The sequence below is a fragment of the Protomyctophum parallelum genome, assembly GCF_964188405.1.
Source record: "Protomyctophum parallelum genome assembly, chromosome: 14".
Classification (NCBI taxonomy): domain Eukaryota; kingdom Metazoa; phylum Chordata; class Actinopteri; order Myctophiformes; family Myctophidae; genus Protomyctophum; species Protomyctophum parallelum.
The window spans coordinates 6384245-6393787 of record NC_139709.1 but is presented as its reverse complement, the minus strand read 5'-3'; positions in this window follow the sequence as shown (position 1 = coordinate 6393787).

Sequence of the window (9543 nt, the reverse complement as noted above, 5' to 3'; positions counted from 1 at the left end):
TGGGTGTGTACGCCCAGCAGAAAAAAAGTTATTTGGAAAATAAAACTTCAACCGGGCATAACTTTTTTTGTTGTCCTAGAAACACTACCCAGTGTAAATGCAGGCTCTTTTAAATGGCTTCCAACACAAAAACTAAACATTTGATCAACTCAGTTCATTTTTTGACAAATCAAGCTTTCTCTGAAGGTCTTTCGTTGTCGCACAGTCACAACAGATAATTTTCAATAAATCATTAAAAAACGCAATTAAACGCAATTAATTAGAGAAGTCTATCAACTACATTGATTTGACTTGAAATTATCAAAGAGTTAATAAAGTATTCAGTCAATCAAACACTCTTTTTGGTGCTATGCCTTTTACTGTAGTGTTTGACTGTACTGCTGTTTTACATTACTGTCTAATCAAAAACACCTAATATTACTGTAGCACTTTCAACTCCCATCCTCTCCCAGTCTCAGCAACTAACTGGCCTCTTAAATGGTAGACTGTTATAGCCCCACCTTGTGTCCATTAGCTTGTCCGTTGTCCGACTCCTGCCCCACATTGTCCATGGATCCTGTCTTAGACTTAGCTTTGATGGTCAGCTTCTGGGAGTCGATCTTTACATCTCCACCACCTGGGGGCGGGGGGGGGGGGGAATACAATTAAATACTTTTAAACAGGAGAGGAGAGGAGAGGAGAGGAGAGGAGAGGAGAGGAGAGGAGAGGAGAGGAGAGGAGAGGAGAGGAGAGGAGAGGAGAGGAGAGGAGAGGAGAGGAGAGGAGAGGAGAGGAGAGAAGAGAAGAGAAGAGAAGAGAAGAGAAGAGAAGAGAAGAGAAGAGAAGAGAAGAGAAGAGAAGAGAAGAGAAGAGAAGAGAAGAGGTTCGTTCTGACCTGGCTTGTGCTTGATATTATCTTTGGAGCCACATTTGGACGTCACCTTGCTCAGATCCACCTTCTTATTCAATATCTGCACCTGGAGAAGACAAGACAAAAGAGTAACTGTTTCTGTTTTTATTATTCTCATTATTGTCTCCACCAGGCCGAAAGCATAGTATGTTTCGCACTCCGTCCGTGTGTGTGTGTGTGTGTGTGTGTGTGTGTGTGTGTGTGTGTGTGTGTGTGTGTGTGTGTGTCTGTGTGTCCGTCCTCTGTGTACAGCTAATCTCCGGCACTGTTAACCTGGTCGGTGCCAAATTTTGCACGCACACTCCCTGGATGCCAACGATGAACCTCTGCCCCATATTTTCCACAACGGCCTGTTATAGCGCTACCAGGAGGCCGACTTTTGAAAAACAAAACATTTCTTTTAATATTACTCGTCCAGATTCTGTCCAAAAATCCCGCAAATCGTGTTCAAGATGGATCTGTCCGATATTTCATATTCCATCCTAACATTGGCTTTCAAAGTTTGCAGGATTGGCCCGTTTTGAACAAAAAGCCTCAAATCATAAACGCAGTGTGCAATTTACGTGAAATCTTTCACGGACTTCCCTACTAGTCTGGGGAATATATCCCACCTTTTTCACATTGGCCAAAACAAATCATCCAATTACCATCCAAGGTGTAAGAAGAAATGGCACCCTTTTCACATTGGCCTATTATAGCGCCACTAGGAGGCCACAACCTGACCTGCCCTGGTGGAGACCTGTGCTCCGAGGGGCACTTTATCTAGTTTGATCTAATTCGGTATTATTACCTTTATTTTTTATTCTTTATTAATATTGTGTTGTATTGGTATGTTGGCACAGTTATGTGGATATGTCTATACATTTATGGGGATAGAATGCACACACTTTGCCTCTATTTCTATTTACTAATTATCTTAAACCTGGCCATGCAGCCCAGGAGCAGATGGCCTGGTATGTTATGGGAAGTCGTCTTTTGTAATGTTTTTCCTCCGTCGTTTTAGTGTTTTCTGTTGTTTTGATTAGTGTTACCATATGCTACATATATTCTGTACGTATCCTGTCCACCACTTTGTTTCATCCTCACTGGAACGTTGCCGTGACAACAACATTCCTCTCATCAGGCCAATATACCATCAGGGGCGCTATTGCAGTAGCTGTACCGCACTGTTGTGACGAAAAGAGAGTTGAGCCAGAAGGCAAAGCTCTCGGTCTACCGAGCAATCTTCGTTCCTGCTCTCACCTATGGTCATGAAGTGTTCCTACTCTCACCTATGGTCATGAAGTGTTCCTACTCTCACCTATGGTCATGAAGTGTTCCTACTCTCACCTATGGTCATGAAGTGTTCCTACTCTCACCTATGGTCATGAAGTGTTCCTACTCTCACCTATGGTCATGAAGTGTTCCTACTCTCACCTATGGTCATGAAATGTTCCTACTCTCACCTATGGTCATGAAGTGTTCCTACTCTCACCTATGGTCATGAAGTGTTCCTACTCTCACCTATGGTCATGAAGTGTTCCTACTCTCACCTATGGTCATGCAGTGTGGGTCATGACCGAAAGAATAAGGTCGCGAATACAAGCGGCCAAAATAGCTTTCTTCGACGGGTGGCTGGCATCTCCCTTAGAGATAGGGTGATAAGTTCAGTCACACGGGAGAGACTCGGAGTAGAACCGCTGCTCCTTCGCCTGGAAAGGAGTCAGCTGAGGTGGTTCGGGCATCTGGTAAGGATGCCTCTCGTGCGCAACCCTAGGGAGGTCCTCGACGCACGTCCCACTGAGAGGAGACCCCGGGGCAGACCAAGGCGCAGTTGGAGGAAATACATCGACTCCCTGGCCTTGGAACGTCTCGGAATCCCCCAGGAGGAAGTCACTAATGTTGCTCTGGAGAGGTTAGTCTGGAGCTCTCTGGTGGAGCTGTTACCCCCACGACCCGACTATGGATAAGCGGTTGAAGATGGATGGAGGACCAATAAAGGTCCATCTATCTTGTAGTGTTGACAGTTTCCTGAAATGCCTATGTTTCTGTATCAGTGGTGCTCTATATTTCATGTCAAGGACCCCCAAAAATGATATGTAATTGGCCACTGACCCCCATCTGAAAATATGTTGTTCCAGGGACCTCCGCAGAAGCAAATATTTTAGTTAAAATGCTCACTCTGCAATAATATATATTCAAAGATTTGAGGCACAAATACTACACAAAAACTAGAAAATAGTAGACCGCAAAAACATGGCCGCTGCCCCATTATCTATCTTGTACACCACCTGGATAATCTGTCTCTAATCCGTAAGCAAAACACAGCGTGTGACATTCATTGTCACACCATAATGACTTGCATTTTAATGAATTGCATTTTTATAGTGCTTTTCCAAGTGCTCAAAGCGCTTTACAACGGTTCATTCATAAATCGGGAGGTCAATCGGCGAGCGAACAGTCGACGGCAGCGTCCTCACCAATGGTGGCGAGCTCACACCGACCCACTCATTGGAGGCAACGTAGGGTTCAGTGTCTTGCCCAAGGACACTTCCACATGTGGACAGGAGGAGGAGCCGGGATTCCAATTTTTGCCAGATTTATGTCATTAGCTGTACATGCTCTGTTTGTGGCAGTGGGGTGTGGCTTCGTCGACACAGTCACACTGTTCCTGTCGCAACGTGCATCAACTAAAAAACGACAGCCGCTGTAGGACACAGCATATACGATTTAAGGTAGACATCTCTCCAGGGCTACCGTACAGGGTGAAGGAATTCTGTCATTGTCTCCACCAGGCCGAAGGCCTTAGGGAAGAGTATGCACTCCGTCCGTGTGTCTGTCCGTCCGTCTGTGTACAGTCTGTGTCCGGTCACTACGAAACTGTGCGCACGCGCGGGGCGCACGCACGCACACACACACACACACACACACACACACACACACACACACACACACACACACACACACACACACACACACACACACACACACACACACACACACACACACACACACACACACACACACACACACAAAGCCCTCCATGGGTTTCTTTTCTCACCTGCACATATTTCTCTTTTATTGATGATACCTTTTTTGTACTGTTTTTATTGTGTGAATAAACTGAACTAAACTAAACTACAAAATATGCATTTTTTTGCCAGTGTCCAAGTATGAAGAGGAAGGTCAGAATCTGGTGGCGTGCATGCAACATCGGCAACAGGTACGGTCGCCCCTTTTCCATCTCGCCCCACTACTCTACCTAGCTGTAAATAACAGGTACGGTCGCCCCTTTTCCATCTCGCCCCACTACTCTACCTAGCTGTAAATAACAGGTACGGTCGCCCCTTTTCCATCTCGCCCCCCTACTCTACCTATAGCTGTAAATAACAGGTACGGTCGCCCCTTTTCCATCTCGCCCCACTACTCTACCTATAGCTGTAAATAACAGGTACGGTCGCCCCTTTTCCATCTCGCCCCACTACTCTACCTATAGCTGTAAATAACAGGTACGGTCGCCCCTTTTCCATCTCGCCCCACTACTCTACCTATAGCTGTGAATAACAGGTACGGTCGCCCCTTTTCCATCTCGCCCCACTACTCTACCTATAGCTGTGAATAACAGGTACGGTCGCCCCTTTTCCATATCGCCCCACTACTCTACCTAGCTGTGAATAACAGGTACGGTCGCCCCTTTCCCATCTCGCCCCACTACTCTACCTATAGCTGTAAATAACAGGTACGGTCGCCCCTTTTCCATCTCGCCCCACTACTCTACCTATAGCTGTAAATAACAGGTACGGTCGCCCCTTTTCCATCTCGCCCCACTACTCTACCTAGCTGTGAATAACAGGTACGGTCGCCCCTTTTCCATCTCGCCCCACTACTCTACCTAGCTGTGAATAACAGGTACGGTCGCCCCTTTTCCATCTCGCCCCACTACTCTACCTAGCTGTGAATAACAGGTACGGTCGCCCCTTTTCCATCTCGCCCCACTACTCTACCTAGCTGTGAATAACAGGTACGGTCGCCCCTTTTCCATCTCGCCCCACTACTCTACCTAGCTGTGAATAACAGGTACGGTCGCCCCTTTTCCATCTCGCCCCACTACTCTACCTAGCTGTGAATAACAGGTACGGTCGCCCCTTTTCCATCTCGCCCCACTACTCTACCTAGCTGTGAATAACAGGTACGGTCGCCCCTTTTCCATCTCGCCCCACTACTCTACCTAGCTGTAAATAACAAACATAATTCATGTTGGTGATTATATAAAAGGTATTATCATATTTATTTGTCATTGTTAAGTTCACTCTGTATATCCACGGGCATAATGGCATGATGATGCCATTACAAAAAAACAGGGGCTACATGGAAGAAATGTGTTTAATAAAACAAAATGAACTGCTATAAAGGTCCTAAATTAACTTAATTAAGCTGTCACCTTCTCTGTGTCATGTTATTCTTTCAAAGTATAGAGATCGACTACTATACTATCAAATAAATCTGTATACAAGATAATTTCAGATTTCAGAGAGGGAGGGAAATACTAAATTAACCAATTCTGACCTGAGATCAGATTCTAAAAATGTCTATTACATCCTGACAGTTTCATTATTAACCCATTCTGACCTGAGATCAGATTCTAAAAGTGTCTTCGATCTTTCAAAAATAGCAGACCTACAAGCTCGTATCGCGCCACTCGGTGGTGCGATACGAGCTTGTAGATCTGCTATTTTTCAATAGCTAAAGCATAACATGATGCCAACACCAAAATGGGTGCCCGGTCAGAATGGGTTAAACACTTATACCGCCATTGCCGAAGCCTAATTTTGATACTAACACTTAACGCCATTGCCGAAGACCTTTGTCAATTGCGCTTTTATAGTGCATTCGATGGATCGAGCCATAATGCTACTTACGTTACCCGGTTAGCTAGCTGTGTTGTTAGCACAGCACTGTATCGCCCATCTTAGATCGTCGTCGCCATAAGAATCCATTCTATCCGTTTCTTTCAATCGCCTGTATCTCCTATTCCTTGTCCCAGGTGGCATTTTGGTCAAAACAGCGTTTCTTTGACGGCACAGAGCCGGCAATGAGGAGCCCCCAAGTGCACTGGCATGGATCCAAATTGTAAACAGTAATAAGCTCCCTACCGGAAGTCTGGAACTGTGGCTAGCGCTAAATGGATTAACTGTTAACTACATTAACCCTCTAAGACCCAGCGTTGCTTTTTAGCAACAATTTTATTTTATTTTATTACTAAATTTTTTTTTTTTTTTCTGTTCTTTTTTCACCTAAACGTCATCAGTGATGTTCATTGCAATGCCATTTCAATGCCATTGGTCATGATATTGGCATATAAATACCCCCCCCACAGAGGCTGAAATTCACACAAATAAAAAATGTCTGGACTCTGTGCGATTTTGAACATTTTTTAACCTAAGACTTTTGACCTTTACCCTAATAAAAGTAGGTAAAATAATTGTAATATATGTTTTTTTGTGATCATTAGAATGTCTAGAACATGTTTTATTCATTATTGTGAAAGATATCCCCAAAATGTAAATTATAAATTTATTATATTATTATATAATTATTATATAATTATTATAAATTTTTCATCAAACTTTTTTATTTTTATTTTTTTTAAGATATTTTTTAGTCTTAGTCCTAGTAGTGCAAAGTAGTAGTAAGGTTGAAATCTATTTTTTGCAAGTAGAAATTAATGCGGGTGTTAGAGGGTTAAAACAGATTGCGGGGGCGAGTTGGTAAAGGGGCGAGTCGTTTGGTATCCCATCCATCCATCCATCGTAACCAGAGTCTCGGCCCCACCCCTTATACTTACGTGCCCTCCTCCAGGGACATATCCCATATTGTCCTTGGAGCCACAGCGGGACGTGATGTGGCTGAAGTCCAACTTTTTGTGGGTTAAGTTCTGAATCTACAGACGAGACGGGACGGAAAGGGTCCACAGGCAGGCAGGCAGACAGACAGACAGACAGACAGACAGACAGACAGACAGACAGACAGACAGACAGACAGACAGACAGACAGACAGACAGACAGACAGACAGACAGACAGAGGAGCAGGAGAGGAGACGTTTGAGACAGACAGACAGACAGACAGACAGACAGACAGACAGACAGACAGACAGACAGACAGACAGACAGACAGACAGACAGACAGACAGACAGACAGACAGACAGACAGACAGACAGACAGACAGACAGACAGAGGAGCAGGAGAGGAGACGTTTTGAGACAGACAGACAGACAGACAGACAGACAGACAGACAGACAGACAGACAGACAGGCAGACAGACAGACAGACAGACAGACAGACAGACAGACAGACAGACAGACAGACAGACAGACAGACAGACAGACAGACAGACAGACAGACAGACAGACAGACAGACAGACAGACAGACAGACAGACAGACAGACAGACAGACAGACAGAGGAGCAGGAGAGGAGACGTTTGAGACAGACAGGCAGACAGACAGACAGACAGACAGACAGACAGACAGACAGACAGACAGACAGACAGACAGACAGACAGACAGACAGACAGACAGACAGACAGACAGACAGACAGACAGACAAGCAGGTAGAAAGAAAAAAAAACAGGAAGACAGCTATTAGAGGAACGCAAGCTGCAAGATGATGAGAGACCGGCAAAGGCCAGAGCAGCTACAAGCTTAAGATTAGGTAAGATAAGATAAGATAAGGTAAGAGGAAACAGCTTTAAAGGCCAGAGCAGCTACAAGCTTAAGATTAGGTAAGATAAGAACAGATAAGGTAAGAGGAAACAGCTTTAGAAATGGAAGAGCAGCCATACTGTCATTAGGAATCAAAAGAGACTCACCGTCATTGTTAATCCATACATAATTTATGAATGTTTTGATTCACGAGTTCAGGTGATGAATGAAGTGAGAATAATTTACTGATGCCACCAGTAATTAATTACTAATTGTTTTAACATCAGAACAAAGAGTCACGTATATGTGAATTTGTGTTCAGTTATGGCGAATAACATAAGCTTGTTCTTGAACTAAAAATGAAAACATGAAATGCAAAATGTTACAATTAAGTAATGGTATGAAGAATATATATATACTGTATATATTTACCCTCAAAGGGCAATACTGGCAGAAAAACAACAGATGTCTTCTTTATGAAGGTCAATTGATGCTTTGAGCGACAGGTGTCAAACGACGCGTTGCACTACGTGTCTTGCAACATTCAGAGTGTTGAGCGTTCACACACGACTCCACGACATCATAGAGCACCGAAGTATGATGTCAATATCGGTAGAAGTCGACGGATTCATGTACTGTTTTTAGGTCGTCGCCTTATATATGAACAGTGAACATATCCCGGCCGTTTCACTCATATGGATATGATATGAAAACTGACTGAGAGAAAACACTAATGTTACTGCTCCAGAATTAGTTAGTGATACAGACTGTATCAAATAGAAGTGACTGACTGTCGCAAACGATACAGAGACACCTCCCTGACAAGAACGCATGAGACAGCTTGCTTATTTTCGGATCACAATTCTTATATGAGACGATTTTAAAATCACCCCATGTTATTATTCTCCATAGAGAAAAACCTCCGTGAACCAGGGGATGAGCGAGTGACGTCAGGACTGTGGCGCTCTATATCCACGGCATGTATAATGTAAACAAGGAAGTGAATGCAGTCTCCCCGGGAGTTGACCCTCTGAGAATAAAACGTCCTCCACAACACTTGTCGTTTTGACGTCAGTTTTGGTGTTCGACACGTTGTTCGCGCAAAGCATGAATTGTTCTTCAGTAATGGGATTAATTTATGTCAGAGGAAAACAGCAAAGCACAGGACAAGAAATGAAAGAGAGTTACAGGTTCTGCAGAAGGAATGATCATCCAGTCAGGAAGCTCACGCTCTTTATAGCTGCGCTACAGATCCATATGTTAACCTAACCACATTGTGTACTTTTGTTGTGCGTCAATATTAGCGAACATAGCCGTTGTTCTTTGCGTCTCAGTGTTAATTCCGTTGACCATAACTGTGACGAAAAATGCTCGGCAACTACCTTTTTTCACTGACGAAAACTAAATTAAAACTAATATATGATGACTAAAACTAAGACTATAATATGTATGACGGTTTCGTCAACAAATAGGGAGGGACTGCAAACGAAGTATAAAAATACGATGGACATTACGACGCCATAAAGGCCTGCCAAAATACACTTTAGCCGACTAAAAAGACCGTCAAAATCAACTCTGGTCAACTTATCCGCGAGATCGAATGTACCGTACCGTACGTCGGTCGGTCAGGATCTGTCGCTACCGACCGACCTACGTACGTACGGACGGATCGATCTTGCTGTCTCTCCCCTTGACCACACACACACACACACACACACACACACACACACACACACACACACACTGGGAGAGATGGAACATGGTGGTGTTCATCAGGTTTCCATTTCATTGTCTCATGTTCGTCACGCCTCCCGTTAAAGGCTCTACCCTGAAGGTGTTGCTTCTCGCCTCCGTTTCACACGCCGCGGGAAAAAAAAGGCCTTGTGGGGAAATCAGCCCCGCTGTGACTGGCTCTGGTGACGCAGGTGGCAACAGGCTGGGATGACTCACCAAGCTGTTAGCACGCGCACGCAC